Source organism: Phymastichus coffea, unplaced genomic scaffold (genome assembly GCF_024137745.1).
Source record: "Phymastichus coffea isolate CEN01 unplaced genomic scaffold, Cenicafe_Pcof_1.1 PCOF00024, whole genome shotgun sequence".
In the NCBI taxonomy this organism is placed as follows: Eukaryota; Metazoa; Arthropoda; class Insecta; order Hymenoptera; family Eulophidae; genus Phymastichus; species Phymastichus coffea.
The window spans coordinates 3,308,446-3,326,344 of record NW_026706835.1 but is presented as its reverse complement, the minus strand read 5'-3'; the positions used below and the strand labels follow the sequence as shown (position 1 = coordinate 3,326,344).

At 38.9% G+C, this 17,899-nt stretch overlaps 1 protein-coding gene across 1 annotated transcript in view; it reads left to right on the top strand.

Moving 5' to 3' along the window:
* Positions 1-17,899, top strand: part of LOC131675501 (transcription elongation factor S-II) — a 159,270-nt gene that overhangs the window by 111,154 nt on the left and 30,217 nt on the right. The window lies entirely within an intron of this gene.

Genomic DNA, 17,899 nt, shown 5'->3' with positions numbered 1-17,899 from the left:
AGAGCGCTGAGGGTAGTCCAGCCTTTTTCAACCTCCCTCAAGACCTGGACTATTCCATCTCATGACTGGTGACTACCCGGCGCTGTTAGCTGATGGCGGAAATCTGGACGCCAGGCTATCGATGGGAGCACTGTCAGTTTGGGTGCTCTTTGATACCTTCGGCGCTGCTGCCGGAGTAGCTTCAGCTGGTGGTCCTGGCAGAGCGACGGAGTCTCTTCATACGCGACGCCCGAAGCATGGGGGGGGGGGGTCATCTTCGCCCACCTCCTCAATCAGCACGGACGACGAGCTCTCGCGAGCTCGTGCTCGTGTCTGTTCCTCCTCTTTTCTTGTTTCCTCGATGAGATGGAGGGCGGCGTGCACTACTCCGTTGACGGCGGGGCCCAAATCTAATCCTATGAGAGCAGCCGCCGTTTGCTCGAACTGCTCCTGTGTGATCTTCATCCTGTAAGATTTCTATATGTCGATACCGGTAATCTTTTTCCATTGATATCGCAGGTGGGCGCCTGTTCGTCTGCCCAGGACCTTCGTCGTTGGGATTGAAGGTGGGGTCCTTTGCGTCGGTCTCCCAGGTCCTTCGTTCGCAGGGCGTCATTCATCAACGGTCGGTATTTTCGGGGGCCTCCCTCTCTTCCTTTTTACGATGACAGGAGGGGAGACACGTGGACTTTGTTGGTACGACGGGGCCCGAATAGTCAGCGCATTCTTGCGAGGTCGTCCCCGCGGGCGTTTTACCGTACTATTCGATGGGGCTATTACAGGGGACTTATCGAGGTGATTGGAAGGGGTGCGACGAGGGTGGCTCGAACTCTTCGCGTCCTCGCATGGGGGCGTATTATTCGTGGTAACGGCGCGTTCGCTTTCGCGCGGTATCGCATCGCTCGCTATAGGCGGGTGATACGTTGTCTCGGCTCCCTCGGTTGTCGGGGTATCGTCGTCATCACGCATTCGGGTTTTGTCTTCTGACAAGGTGCCCTCCTGTCCGTAATAGGATTTGAGGTCTTTGGCATGGACCAATTCTCTGACCTCTTCTTGTTGCTTGGCAAGTCGGTACGAATTTACTCCGAGTACCTTAATGATCACGTAAGGACCCACGAATTTCGGCGCTATCTTCGCAGATATACCCTGTGTCGCACTAGGCACTATGCGGTTTCTTTTCCATACCCAGTCCGGTTCCTTGGATCCCGAAGCCCTATGCTTGGTATTATAATATTTCGTCTATCTAAGGGATTCGTTAGAGGCGATCTCTCAGGCTTCCTGAATATCGAACCGGTTATTCTTCATATGTTCGTTCCATTGCCCTATTCGGAACAAGTCTTCCTCCCAGGTTGCAAGCTCATCCCTTTGCCTACGGAGGATATTCAGGGTTTCCGGTTGCCTCCCGTAATTGAGCATAGCAGGGCTGGTTTCCGTGGAGCTGTGGATAGCGGTGTTCAGTGCGAACTCGAGTTCAGGCAAGACTCGATCCCACTCTTTGTGATTCCCGCGTAGGTACGAGGTAATCATCGTCTTCAGAGTTCTATTAATTCTTTCGGTAGGGTTAACCGGAGGGGTATAGGTCCGGTTTATCCCCTGTTCCCTCAGGTATCCATCTACGAGCTAGTTACGCAATTCAGTGCCATTATCGGACAGAAAGATCCTAGGTATGCCGAAGCGTAGGATCACTCGTTCCTTCACGATCATCTTACCATTGGCACTACGTATAGGTATACATTCGACCTATCGTCTGAATAAGTCGACGAACACTAGTACGTATTCGTGCCCTCGAGGGCTCCTCGGGAACGGTCCGGTAATGTCGCCTGTCACAACTTGCCAAGGTGTGAACAACATCCGATCTTTCATGAGACCGCGCGGTAGTCGCTGTTCAACCTTACACTCCTGACAGATTTGACATTTCAGGTCGTACCTTCCGACATCAGCGTACATGCCTGGCCAATAGTAGGACTGTGCGACGCGGGCGAAGGTTTTCTCTCGCCCCAAATGTCCGGCGGTCTCAATGTCGTGGTTTCCCAACAAGACAGCTCCTTGGTCTTCCGGTGGCACGACAAGCTTCCAGGTATCCTCATACCCGTACTCATCTCGATAATCACTGTTGGGCTTTTGGTGATACATCACCCTACCCACTACCTTCCAATCTGGGTATTCTTCCAGATTGGCTTCGACTCGTTGGAACTGTTCCGAATACGAGACGTCGTCCCTTTCTTTAGGCTGGTCTATCGCACTGATCTCTGCCTTCGCGGGTTCGAACGCGTGTGATAACGCATCGGGCAATACATTGTCGGCCTTTTTCGATATTCTATCTCGAAAGTATGGCCTTGGAGTTGCAAGGCCCATCGGGCTAGACGTCTTATAGAGTTTTTCAAATTATACAGCCATTTCAGACTATTGTGATCCATCACAACTTTGAATTGATACGCTTCTATATATGGGTGGAACTTCTGTATAGCTCACACGACCGCCAAGCATTCGCGCTCCGTGGCAGAGTAGTTCTTCTCCGCCTGGTTAAGGTCTTTACTAGCGTACTTGATGATTCTGTCTTCGTCCCGTATTCTTTGAATCAGGACGGCGCCGATTCCCATAGCGCCAGCATCTGTCTCCAACACGTAGAGTCCATCGGGTTCTGGTAAACCGTTGCAAGGTGTGGATATCATGAGAGCTTTATTTAAGTTTGGCGAAAGCTTGTTCCTGACCTGGTCCCCACACATATTCGCACTTTTTCCCGGTTAATTTCGTTAACGGTTGAGCGTGTATGATGAAATCACTCAAGAAGCAGCGATATCTTGAAGCAACCCCTAGGAAAGTACGCAGCTGTCGTACGTTTCTTGGTCAGAGGTACCCCACGATAGAGCGCACCTTGTCAGGGTCGGGTCTGAGTCCTTTTCGATTAATCAGCAAACCTAAATACTTCGCCTCCGACTTGCAGAAGACGCTTTTCTCTCGATTAATCGAGAGTCCGGCTTGGCTTAATCTATTCAACACGGTTCTAAGATGTCGTAGGTAATCTTCGAATTTGGACGACACTACGATGATACCGTCCAAATAGGCGAAGGCGAAATCGCCAAGCTAAGGACCGATTACGCTATCTATCAACCGTTGAAAGGTGGCGCCGGCATACGTGAGACCGAATGGCATTCGCACGAACTGGAAGTGCCCCAATCCAGGCACGGTAAAGGCAGTTTGAGTGGTATTTGGTGATACGCGCTATTAAGATCGAGCGTGAAAATATAGCATGCGTTTCGCAAACATCTCAATATACTACTGTGGGTAAAAAGTAAGGTGAATTTGTTTGTAAAATGAAAAATCTTTATTTATTCTTCTACATCAATGTCATCCCCTTCGAAGTAATCCCCTCCCGATAAAATACACTTATGCCAACGTTTTTTCCAATCCTCGAAACATGCCAAATAGTCCCTTTCCGGTATAGCCATCAGCGCCTTCTTCGATTCAGCTCTTATCTCCTCAATCGACTCGAAACGCGTTCCCCGGAGTGGTCTCTTGAGTTTTGGGAATAGCCAGAAGTCACACGGAGCCAAATCAGGCGAATACGGTGGTTGCGGAACGATATGCGTCGAATTTTTGGCGAAATTTTTGCAAGAAATTGAGCGTTTTCGGTACCAAACGAGATTTGACTTTTCGTAGGCCCAAATGGTCTTTCAAAATTGTTTTCACAGATCCTTCTGATATTCCGATCATATCAGTAAGGTCTCTAACAGTCAACCGACGATTTTCGAGCACTAATTCCTTCACTTTATTGACGTGTTGGTCATCTGTTGACGTCGATGGTCGTCCGGAGCGCTCCAAGTCATCAACACGTTCTCGACCCTCTTTGAAGTCTTTGTACCACTTATAAACATTTTTCTGCGACATGGTAGAATCACCAAAGGCCTTTCGCAACATCCTCAACGTTTCCGCAGCCGAAATTTCATTCCGCAAACAAAATTTGATGGCACTTCTTTGCTCAATTAAATCAGACATTGTAAAAATCGAAACATGCACTCTTGGTCGTTTGGTAAACACAAGCGTAAATATATTACTGATGATGACATTGACATGAAATTTGTCCCAGATGTCATTCGCAGTCCTACCAACTCAAGAAAAAAAGAACTAGCCCGAAATGTTAAGCCCGCGAAGTTTAAATTGAAAATTCACCTTACTTTTTGCCCACAGTAGTACTTATTCTAGCAGATAGGTCATCAAGTTGACTCTTAACATTGCTAGAATTACTATATATCTTGTCTAACACCTTTGTTAGACTTAATACTTGACTCTTAGCGAGTCTAGCAGCTCGAGCTTCCTTTCATTCTCTCGGGACCGAAAAATGAGCTACTGGATCATTACGGCGAACGCAAGCGGAAGTTGAAACTAGCTGCCATCATTAGCTGTTATTGTAATATTTTTATTACTATTATCGTTTCCGCCATTGTTTAACACATCTGCAACGTTTATCGCTGTTTCTTGTACCCGCGATATAACCTCTGCGTTTTGCATCAACTGATTTAACGGGTGCTCTCCTTCCTCTTCAGATGCTGTATGCTCAGCGCAGCTGAACAATATCAGCTCTGAGCGTAGGGTTGCCCTTCTTGCTGGGTTGCTGTTTTGGTTGCTAACTTCGACGAAATCTGCTGCTGAGTAGTCGCCTAGCAACTAATTTTGCAATCGCCCTGCTCGCGAGAGCTTATTTCGATTTTTCCTTAGCTCCAATTGTTCGAGGTATTCGATGATTTCCTCATCTTGGAGCGACAATACCCAGTTTTCAATTTCTTTCTGAGTGTTGTCCATCGTTATTTATTTACAATATCGCGCTTTATTTTATTATCGCCGCGATTAATTTTCTTTACAAGTTTCGCAATTCCTTTAAGGCCAATGCGAGCGTGAGTGTTATAATCATTGCTTTCATAAACAGAAATTTAGTTTCTACTAGCCAATGAAAGGTTCAATCGAAGTTATTTTATTATTGCGCTAGCCGAAAAACTCTTTTGCTCGCTATTGCGCAATGCAATAATTTTGCCTATCAGGTGCACTAACTGTTTGTTAGCGCGTATGTGTTGGTTGGTTTCTAAATTAGAGGGGGGGCAAAGGTACGTGCCGAGCACTGTACATACCTCAAGTTACTATATACTAGAAGGAGATAAAAGATATTATAATGAAAGTACGATAAATAAAACAGATGAAGTTATAATACAAGGTCTGTCCGGAAAGTATCGGGCCTACGTTTATATTTTCGTGCTAGCGTTATCCTTTATCTGATGGGTGGCATCCTTCAAAGTAATCCCCACTTGATTGAATAACATGGTTCCATCGATGTTTTCACTTTTCAAAACAGTCCTGGAACTCACTTTTAGGGATAGCCTTAAGTACACTCATCGCATTGTTTTCAACCGTTGTTTTGTCATCGAATCGGTGTCCTTTGAGTGGTTTATTTATTTTTGGAAACAGCCAAAAGTCACAAGGGACTATGTCGGGACTGTATGCAGGTTATCGAAGCAATGCGATATTGTGTTTGCTCAAAAACTGCTGCACAAGATTGGATGAATGCGCTGGCGCATTATCGTGATGGAGAAGACAGTCACCACTTTCCCAAAAGTGCGGCCGTTTTCTTTTTACAGCATCACGCAAACGTTTCAAAATTGGAACGTAGTATCCTTTATTGATTGTCTGACCTGTTGTGCATATTCGTGATGTACAACTGCTTCACAATCGAAAAAAACAATCAACATTGACTTAACATTGCTCCGACTTTGACGTGCTTTTTTGGTCTTGGCGATTCAGAATGCTTCCACTGTGAAAATTGTTGTTTTGTTTCAGGATCATAACCATAAACCCATGATTCATCACCTCTACTAACTTTTCTAAGCACATTATCATCATTATTGACCATTTCCAGATTGTCCAGAGCGATTTCTAAGCGAATGTTCTTTTGCTCTGCTATGAGCAATTTTGGGATGAATTTCGCACACACGCGTTTAATTCCTAAATTTTCGGTTCAAATTTCTGAAATGATAGTTTTTGGTATCCCAAGGTCTTCTAGTTCTTGCACAGTCATACGACGATCTTGTTTGATTGCAAGTCACACCCGCTCAATATTATCTGCGGTTTTTGTCGTCGAAGGTCGGCCGGGACGAGAATCGCTATCGACAGAAGTGCGACCATCCTTGAACCTTTATACCACTCTTTTATTCGTGTTTTGCTCATACAAGTAGTATAGCAATGTATGTTCCAGCACACCTGCGGGGGGTCTATAACCCTTTGGCCCCACCGGGCTTAACCCTTTGACCCCCCCCCTGGCTTAACCCTTTCATGTTAATATTAATTATTATTGTTAACAATTATTATTAACAATATTCGTGGGGGGTCCCTGGTTTAACCCTTTGATTCCCTGGCCTCTATCCCTTCCATGTTAATTATTATTATTATTATTATTAATGTTAATAATTGTTAATAATTTTTGAGGAAGGTTTCTAGGGCTCCTAGTCCCTAGGGACCCTATACCTAATGCTTTCAGTCTAATTAAATTTAAATTTTTTTTTTTTTTTTTTTTAAAGTTATAAATATATATTATAGACAATTTACATGCTACATTGAGAATGAAACGAATATAGAAAATAGCGACGATTTTTTGAAAAAAATGAAGAGACAGACCGGAGAATCGAACCGGAGTCCTCTGGGTTGGCAGGCTAGCGTTCTACCACTAGAGCCAATGCCACATGTACCTTAGAGGATGGATATTGTGTATATTAGCTACACACGCATACATTTGGTATAGGGCCCGAGCGTGCGGAGGAGGAGGGGAGCGCATGCTGTCTATAGTTCTGGCCTGATGGGGATGCGCTACTATAGTAGTATTAAATGTATGCTCTCTCTCTCTCTAGCTCTGACTTAGCGTGGTCCACAGTACGAGGAGGAGGGGAGCGCATGATCAGCTATGCTTATTAACTACCCTATTATCTTAAGTTAATTATGTCTATCATAAATGTAGATCATAGCTGGTTTGAGGGTGATCAAGCTTCTCTACTACTTTCAGAAAGAGAGAGCATCTATGCTTACTACGTTCCCTCTTATCTTATGTTACCTATGACTATCGCAAATGTAAATCATAGACGGTTTAAGGATGGTCAAACAAAACTCATAGCGCGGACGCGTGACCTGCGTTTAATGTGTTTTTTGCGGATGACCATAAAGTCAGCGGGACGTCAAGATTTATAGTTTTTAGAAAGTGACAAACTTTCTATCCTACATGGGGTGGGAAAGGGTACACTAAACGTCCTATCTCACTCAAAGAATGTCTACGTTTGTGTGTAGCGTTACATATATTGAAGAAAATTCGTACCTGATAATAGTGTGAGTGTTCGGTAGGATTTTCGTTGGTCAGTCTTAAAGGAAACTTCGAGCGGTTCACAGTGCAGTGCTAATTGTTTATTATTATTTAAACATTAGTAAGTTTTATTTGTGAACAAATTTTTGTTGGTGAAAAAGAAAAATGGAAAATATAGTTAGTGTTTGTCAGCTTACAGAAACCGTAAGTAAACATTTTAAAAATAAAAAATAATTTTTGTATATAATTTTAATAATTTTTATTTATAATTTATAGAGTACTAATGATATCCCACGCGAGCTGCTGTATCGGCTGCTCATTGTTATTTTCAACGCAATAAGGTCTTTTTTATATTACTTAATATTTAATATTTGAATATTTATTTATTTATTTATTTTTAGTTGCTTAGGTGTGCAGGCAACGCACAACACGTTGCCCAACTGACTCAAATGATAGCGATTGTTCGTGATGTAAGTATATTAATATTATTATTTAATATACATGTACTTATACAGATTTTTCATTTTTCAGTGGATCAAACAAACAATGACGGAAAGACTGGTCGCACAACAATTAGCGTATCAGATTGAGAAGACTGTAGAAGAGCGAGTGAGGGCGCAGCTATGTCGCCAGAAGCGCCCAGAAATAATGAGAGAAAAATAAGAATTCTCACGATTAGAGGGCAAGAGAAAAGCTGAGCTGGCCAAGACGGTGCAGGATGAATTAGCGGACAAAATAGAAAAAAGATTAGTTCCAGTAAAATCATCGTCATCAGCGTCGCCGTCATCTACATCATCTTCAGGATCGGAGACGTTGTCATCGTCATCTACGTCTGTATCGTCTACGTCTGCGATGTCTGCGTCGTCTATATCTACGACGTCTACGTCTGCGTTATCTATAGTACGTCTGCGTCTACCACATCTGCGTCTGCAACATCATCCATGCCTTCGCTTGACATTTTACAACATGATGAGGCAATTGATTTGTCTACTAAGGTAAGAAAACACTTATATTTATTATAAAATTTATATATTTTTTGCGTTTATTTTAAACAAAATTAATTGATATTTTTAATATTTTACAAAGAACTGTGTCGAAGAAGCCACAAATCAAGAGTAGTGAGGCTATTCGGCGTAGAATAATTATGATTCCGACTGAACCGACAACGAGAAAGCCGACTCGCCCCCTCAAGGTTGTAGGAACATGTAAAAAGAAAGAAGACAAAATAAAATAAAATAATATTGTTTGTAATAATTAATATAAATTTTGAATAAAATAAATTAAAATAAATAAAATGCTTAATTTTTTTAATTAGAGAGAGAGTGAGAGAACTAATGGTAGAGAGATAGAGAGAGGGAGAGAGAGACCTTCACATCATGAAGATCTTCACATCACCGCTAATTGGATCTGTCAGTGGGCCCTCCGACAGAGTACCTTCCCCAACCACCCATCCACCCACCCACACTCTCCCACCCACACACACCCGTCAACCTACTCTCACCCACCAACATTCACCTACATAGGTTGGTAAGGTAGGATGCTGTAGAAGTTGGTAGGGTATTTAGTAAGCTGTATGATGGTCTCTCTCCTTCTGTAGTAGGGAGCATAGTAAGCTTATGCTGGCTAAGTTTGGGCCCTCGGAGAGGGGGTAGCGTCTCTAGCTTGCTAGGTGCGTACGCCGTTTAGTGTGGATGCTATTCTCTTTCTCTCTCTCTCTCTAGGATTATAGGTAGTTTGTATTAAATTCTAACAATATATAGTGTATATATATATATATATAATTTTATTTTTTTATTGAAAAGCATTGTGTACATTGATTACATAATGTCTTGTTAATTTCAAACTAATTTTTTAACATCACCACTAATCGGGTTATATTGTACAATACGATCGTGTAATATTAAGCAGTAGGCTGCAGTATCTTCAGGAAAATCAGTCCGAGTTTCAAATTCTAGGCGAACATCGACTGGAGCGCTTTTTAATGTTTCATTTTGTTTGGAGCAGTCTATAACTATTAACGGCACTTTATTAATGAAATCTTTTTTATTGAGTAACGGCTCGTTTTCTTTACCATAATAAGCGTTTTGAAAATTAGTATACATATCGTAGAGAACAGCAAACTGATTTTGATTGATATTTAAATTGAGATTTCCATACGGATAGCATTGTGAATTGAGGAATAGCTTCACATTACTAATATTACAATGATCAAAATTACTAGAATTAACACTTGCTGAACTTTTACGTTTAGTTTGAAAAGCTAAAATAACAAAGCGAGGCTTTTCCAATTGATTGGAAGTCTTAACACTCCAAACATGCTTTGATGTACGTGGTAATTTTGGATACTCATACATTTCCCAAGTACGATAACTCATAGTAATTGCACGATCTCGTCCAATCTGATTGAGTAATTTGATTTTTTCTTTGTCTGCAACCATCACATATGGCATCAACCATTCAACCTTAGTTAAAGTAATTTTTGTTTTTTCTGAAGCAGCAGGATTCCCTATTGGAGCAGACAAAATAGCATTCAAATCATCTCTTGATCTTGTGAGAATAAGTTCATGCTTGACATTGACTACAATTTTCCGATAATCTTCAGCAAAGCCCAGTAACATACTGAGAGGGATAGTCACATCAAAAAAACCTTGAGCGTTACATATTAAAACTTCGTTGTTATCACCATTCCATCCAGCATTTTCAGCGATAGAGCTTTGACATGGATTGAGTGAAAGCCAATTTTTCATGAGGCTCGTTAAGCCTACATTTTTCACTTTATCAATTTCAATAGCATTTATTTCATATCGTATTTCCTCGAACAAATGACAGAGGGCATTGTTGACTAATAAAGTGTTCTCCACTGGAGTGGTACCGTCCGGCTTGGTCAACCTACCACAAATATGAATCATACTGCGCGATGGAAGCAGAGATAAATCTTGATGTTGAATTGCTATATGAATTTCATCACTATTATTGAAATATGATAATGAATAAGGCTGATGCGCATGAACTTCATAATGAGCTATAGACTCATCGAAAGCGACAGCTGAATGAATGTCTAGAATTCCCTCCATATTATTATTATTGTTGTTGTTGTTTTATACAACACACTAATATGCACAATATTTTCTTCCACGATTTTCGACGACTTCTAGTCTCAAGCTTTTCAGAAATTGAATGTTCTGAGGTGTGAGCGGTCTGATAGCTCGCTGTTGACTGGTTACTGTTCGACATTTTTGTCTTTTAATATAGCCTCGGCCGCTCTTTATATTGTAAATGATACCCATTACTAAGATATGGTCTTTATATGCACTCGCACTGTGATGACTTCTCCTCGAAAGTTAACTAGGTTTCCGTCTTGATCAACTATACGAATTTGAAAATGATCAATGCTCCTCACAGTGACTGGAAGGTAAATGACGTGAGAGGGAACTTCTATAATCTTATATCCAGGTGGGACTGCTGAGAAAAATTCATGTATAGTATGTACTTTGCGATCGTTTATGTAAGAGCCTGTAGTAATATTACACTCTACACGTAAAGCATTGACTTTGAGTATAGTGACGGGTAAGTCAGAACTATGTGTTTCGTTTTCAAGGAGTTCGTTTTCAACGAGCGTGCGTTTAGTGAAGCCTAAAATTGATCCAATAGAATCTTCTGGTTCAAAATGTATTTTTTGACTGCACCGAATGACACTACGTAAAGTATTATTATTTGGTTTTAGGCTAAACGATATACCTTTAGGTGCTAATTCGTCTATGAGAAAGCTTTCAATATCTTCTATTTCGTAGCTACCAGTCGGTAAAGTGATAGCTTCTTGACCTTCAACGTAAAATTTATTACAACCAACGTCAATGTTTGGTATTGAATTAAATGTCAATAGCTCAACTAGACCAAGAACGTATTTTTTGTTTGCTATCAATTCGATCGGTGGAAAATAATATGATTCGAGTACGGATGATGTTCCCGAGAGACTCAATGTTAGTGTATTCTCCATGACAGATTCAAATCAAATGACAGTCATTCTTTGCATGAGTATTTTATATACTAGTCGTCTTTTCTATAGTTTGTTTAAAAGAAATTTGAGACAAAGATGGCCGCAATTATATGTATTAAAATCTTGATATCTAATATAATTATACATGATTCTATTAACTTTGAGATAAAGCAATAGATCTATAGGCGGCTGTAGATTACCAAAACTATCAAAATACATAACCTCATCGCCTTTCTTTTTATATGCTACCCAATGAGCACCTGGCCCCCGTTTATTATCCAAATTTACAATAGCTGTCTCTTGATATCGAGGCCCATCGGTCGGTAGAGCATCACGCATAAAAACACCTCGAAAATTTGCAATTTTTAGTATTTTAGCATATTTTCTTATATCATGATCTGTCAGTGCTCGATTAGGTAAAGTTATTTCGAGCTTTTTTTTTTAAACCTTTTCCACTTGAATATGGTTTCAGATGAAGACCATAACCTTTAGGATGTGGTTTCAAATAAAGTCCTTTACCAATAGCAATAGCTTCCATAGTTTTATTGTGTCTATGAGCCTCTTTCAATTCATTTTGAGCGGCCTTAGCACTGTTAACGGCTTTTGCTATTGAAGCAGCTCCTCCAGCTAAAGCTCCAGTGGCGCTCAAAGCGGCAAATAATGGAATTAAAAAAGGAAGAGCTCCACCCACTTTACTAGGAATTGGTAGAATACGAGGAATATTTATTTTTCTTCTTCCTCCAGCCTTCTTCACAGCTTCTTTAGCGCCTTTTATAGCCGAACGAATGACAAAGAGTGATTTATTACTAGGTACAACACTTCTCGAGGCAGCGTTAATAATTTTTTTCAATGCAATTGATAGATTTTTACTTTTTACATGTGTCTTTCGTCGCTGTCGTTGTTGTTGGCGATTTTTTAATCCCTTACCTCTTTTCTTTCCTCGTTTTAAAATTTTAACACCCATACCAAGTTTACTTTTAACTTTCATTATGTTGGCTACAGCAAATGCAGCAACTTTCTCACCAAAACTACTATCTTTCGCTTGCACTCTATCCCAGGCTTGTTTAGCTAGAATTTTGTCGGCTTCGTTTCTCGCCTCAATGTTCTCTCGATTTTGAGAATAAGCAATATCGTGATCTTTACAAGCAGCGTCTAGCGGATTTTTTCCAGGATCACCACGAGCAAGTCGTTTTTTCAATTTAGTTCCCGGTCCGCAATACTGATAACCAGGCAAATGAGCTTCGAATGGTAAGTTATTAATGATCTTATTCACTAAGCCAGCACCACCAGTCTTTCTTTTGTAACAAATGATCATACCTCATCAGAAGACAAAGTCTTAATGAAACTAAAAATATATAAACAGTCTTTTTATAGTTAGTAGTCTCATTCGTCCTTCGATCGGTGATTAGAAAACAATATGGACTTCAAAGAGCAACCACTTAAGTTGCAAGTCATAAATTTTGATAATGTGGTTGAGACGGAAAAACGAGAAAAAAGACATGGTGAACTACTGCCTGACAGTATACGAGCAGTTTTCTGTGGTCCTAGTAACTGTGGGAAAACTAACTGTTTGCTAACACTAATCACACATCCTAATGGACTTAGATTTGAAAACATTTATGTTTATTCAAAGTCTCTCAATCAACCAAAGTATAAGTTTTCAAAAGATTTATTGGAACCGATTGATGGTATACAGTATTATGCCTTCAGCGAGCATGAGGCAGTTGTTTCACCGAATAAAGCTAATCCAAATTCCATCATGATTTTTGACGATATAGCCACTGAAAAGCAGGACAACGTGAGAGCATTCTTCTGTATGGGAAGACATAAAAAGGTAGATAGTTTCTATCTCTGTCAATCATACGCTCGCATACCGAAGCATCTCATTCGAGATAATGTGAATTTACTAGTTTTGTTTCGACAAGATGACGTGAATATTAAACATATTTATAACGATCATGTTAACTCAGATATGACTTTTGAGAAGTTTAAAGTAATTTGTTCAAAATGTTGGAGAGACGATAATCATGGATTTATAGTTATTGATAGAGATAGACCAATCAATCATGGACGGTATAGAAAAGGATTCGATTCTTTTGCTATAAATATAACGGAGTGAACGAATGAAGATTATTTAACTTTAGAAACTGCAAGCGTCAACATGGCTAATTTTGAAAAAGAAAAGAAGATGCTCGAGCAATTATCTGAGGCTCGTGATGCCATCAGACGTAAGTATCAACTAATAAAACGTGACAAAGCTGATTTAGAAAATACATTGAATGAAACTTTTAAACCTATGGTTGATCCATTGAAGAAACTTGTGGAGGTAGCTATTGATAAAACTAACGATAATACTGAACAGGAAACGAACAAGGAGAAGAAAATTACGTTCGATAAAGTTTTCAAGTCAAAAACAACAGCTGACACTCCCTATAAATCTCGATATTTCAATAGTACTCTTAATGACTTAAATTCAACATTACATCCGCTTGATTCTACATTTGAATCCGCTATGTCTATTTCTGATGATGGTGATGAAGATGAATTTAGTAAGACTAGCGAATCAACACTTGATAGAACCGCAATAAATTTAGACAATGTTAGTTCAAAACAACAAAAACAGCTATTGGATGACTCGATTGTAGGAAACTATATTCGACTATTGCATGAACCGCAACAGAAAAGTAATTTAGACAAGACATTTGGCGTTCACTTGCATGAAAATACATATGTCATAGGCAATTCTCCAATTTCTTTCCAAAACGATAATGTGACTGTGAATGATAAAGCATTCAGCAAGACATCTGGATTAATGGAACTTCTCTTTCGTAAAGAACCTAATTCTAAATTAATCAGTTCATCAGATATTGAAAATTATATAAAAATTCTTAAAATCACTAACGCTCATCGTAAGAGATATGAAACAAATGGAGAATATCGCAATAAGCATGTAAATTAATTCAAAAAGTATATTGGTCCAAATTTATCTTTAAGTGGTAGTGCTAAAAAGCGAAAATTGACTATTGATGGAAGAGGTCTTTTTCCTAACTATAAAATAGCAAGAAAAGAAACATTATTTGATTATGTATATTGGGATGATCTAAACGAGCTCGTTGATCGATTGAGATTGCTTATCGCCGAACAAACCGCTGGTAATCCTAGTCATATTAATGAAATTCATTCAATCATTGAAGAATTACGTGAAGCTGGCTATATATATTAAGACAATTCTAAATATTCCTCAGTAATAAAATGAGTGTTGATGTGTTTGGACGTACATTGAAAAAAAAGGAGGGTAATCAAGGTCCTCCTGGTATAGGGTATAATATCACTAAAGACGGACAATACGACGCGAATGACAAAAGAATTTGTTATATAGCCGATCCTCAGGAGAGTAACGATGCTGTAAACTTACGAACGTTGCAAAAAACTATTATAGCTAACGTTACTACGCTTACGAGTATGATAAATGATCTCTCAAAATCATTGGATACAATAAGATTAGAATTAGTAAAGCATCAAGTAATTATTGCTAAGTTAGAAAAAGATAATATTAGTAATCATAAAGAGAAACAGAAAGAGAAAGTGATAGAAAAAACTATTGGACCGTTAGACATTTTTACAAATATTGGACCGTTTGAAATTTAAAAAAAAAACTTTAAAATGAAACATCAAAGAGTGGTGGATGAGTTACACAAACCAGCACGTCGAAACTATCCTCGTCGAAAAGTCGATATACGCGGAATAGATGAGACGTGGCAAGCTGATCTTGTTGAGATGCAAAACTATTCTAGAGAGAATAAAGGTTTTCGCTATCTATTAACTATTATAGATACGTTCTCTAAATATGCTTGGGGAGTTCCAGTAAAACAGAAAACTGCTACAGATGTCACTAACGCAATGGAGTCTGTATTAAAAAAGGGACGCATTCCTAAAAATCTCCAAGTGGATAGAGGCAAAGAGTTCTACAATACAAATTTTCAAAGTTTAATGAAAAAATATAAAATAAACCTTTATTCTACTTATAGCAATCTTAAGGCAACTATTTTTGAACGTTTTAATCGCACGCTAAAAAATGTCATTTGGAAAAAATTCAGTCTTCAAGGAAATTACAAATGGATCAACATTCTAGCTGATTTATTGAAATCTTACAATAATCTAAAACATCGTACGATAGATATGAAGCCAAAAGACGTACCTAAAGAGAATGAAATGCAGGTGTTGAGACGATTCTCTTACGACCGACGTCTTTTCGTTAAGAGCCCTAAATTTCAAGTAGGCGATAAAGTACGTGTGAGCAAGTCTAAACACGTTTTCGAAAAAGGATACACTCCTAACTGGTCTACTGAGATTTTTACTATTCAACGAGTTGCAAAGACAAAGCCTATCACTTATCATTTAAGAGATTATAAAGGCAATCCAATTGTTGGAGGTTTTTACGTGCAAGAACTACAGAAAGCTATGTATCCTGATGTATATCTCATTGAAAAAGTTTTAAGGAAACGTGGTAATCAAGTATACGTTAAATGGTTGGGATTCGACAATTCACACAATTCATGGATAGATAAGACTTTATACATATGAAAGAATAAAGACGTTTATGTAAAGTAAATTTTATTCAAATAAATATCACAATAATAATAAACAATTTTTGTTTTATTTTAATGGTAAGAGCCCCAACCTTCGCTCTCATCTGTGAGGTACTTCCATTTGAACATCATCACTTGTGAGTCCATTAGAACAAGTCGAAACCTGCTTTAGTAGAAACACCTGTGACTCATTTACCTCTCCACAATATATTTTATAATAAATTTATTGTACATACTTTATTGAAATAAAGATACATTGTTGTTACATTAAATAATAAATTGAAATCTACCAGCGCTATGATATTCAATCTGTAAACAATATTTTTGTACATGATCTGAAAGTAATATATAAAGATCATAATGTTTCATGATGGCTCTTGAAATTCGATCTGGTAAAATAAGTTGGAATTCACAATCGAGCTCGAGAATGATTCGATTGTTATCTTCTTCCTTAAAGTATGTTACTAAATAACAATGATTTTCTTCAAGTTCATAATGATTTTTCTCCGGTAGTGGATCAAAGAGCTTCATAGCTATTTTATTTAACATTTCTAAGTCCATCTTGCTATCGAAGACTTGAGAATAGTGGAGAAGGAAGTGGATACTACTGGTAATGATTCTTCTAACAGAATGACGTTTTCCGAGCTCTTCTCTCTCTCTTAAGACCTTTACCCCACCTACACTTTTTTCTAGCCGGCACGGCCGCCTCCCTCCACTTGCTACTTCTTCCACCTCCACTTGCTGCTTCTTCCACCTCCACTTAGATTTTTAGTTTGTTAAGTGTATATATTATACAATGATTTTTTAGTATAGGTTCAAGAATATGATTCATCATTATTATACGTTTTTTAAATAGTGCTCGCGATATTATACTACTTAGTTGCATAATACGACGTTGGAAGCGTTCTCGATCTCGTGCAAGCTGCTACCACACTCCTTTTCTCGAGTCTTTGTCTTCAATAGGAAGATGATGAATTTGAATATTATCTGAGAACCATACATACTTCGAAGCGCGAATGCTCTTCTTATTTCTTCTAATAGGCGCCATGATGAACCACAAGAGGATAGTCTTGCTATAGCTATTTCTTCTCACTGAATGATGGTAAAGCAAACTATGCATTCTTCTTATAAATATATTAGAACTCGAATGACTGCCCTCTATCGGAACTTAAGGTTAATTATAGGAATAGTGAGAGCCCCAACCTTCGCTCTCACCTGTGAGGTACTTCCTTTCGAATCAACGCTCATGAGTCACCTTTACATTGAGATGAAATTCAATGGAAAGGGCTACATTAAGAACTTTTTTTTACCTCTCCACAAAAGGAAATAAGAGGATAGTTAAATAAAGGAAAAAAGACTATTTAATTAGATATATTTTTTTTTATTATTCATAGTGTAGCTATTTACATTAGTATTATAATACATTTAATTACTATTCGTTGAAAATACAATTATGTTTAAATTCGAAGTTTGAACCGACAATATGGTAAATAAATAATTCATCCTTCTCACTAGTCTGATGTAGGTTGTTCAACATTTCTTCATCTTTTTCGAGTACAATGTTAACCCTTTTAGGCAGGAACACATCAAATTCGTCGTCAACTGTAATAACAACGCTAAATCCATATTTCGTTGTTAATGATCTAACTTTTGTTACTTGGTATAACGTGTTTGATGTTAATTGGGACATCGCCTTCCGAGGAAGGAAAGTCGTCTTCGAAATTTTATTTATTGCTGAGAAATCCATTCTGTAAAATAAAAAATCAAAGAATTATTTATTTATTTATTACTAAGGTATTAATAAACTAAAATTATTTAAACATCTTACTTGTTTCAATAGTTAGTGGAAGACGTATTAGAGGTAAGACTGTTGCTTGAGTGAGAGCTGAGCAACTGTTTGGAACAAGAGTGAGCTCTTAGTTTTATAAGTGGCATCCCTACTCTTAAAGCTCAAGCCGCCGTCGCCGCTTCCCTCTCTTTCAGTCTCCCCTCTCTCATGAT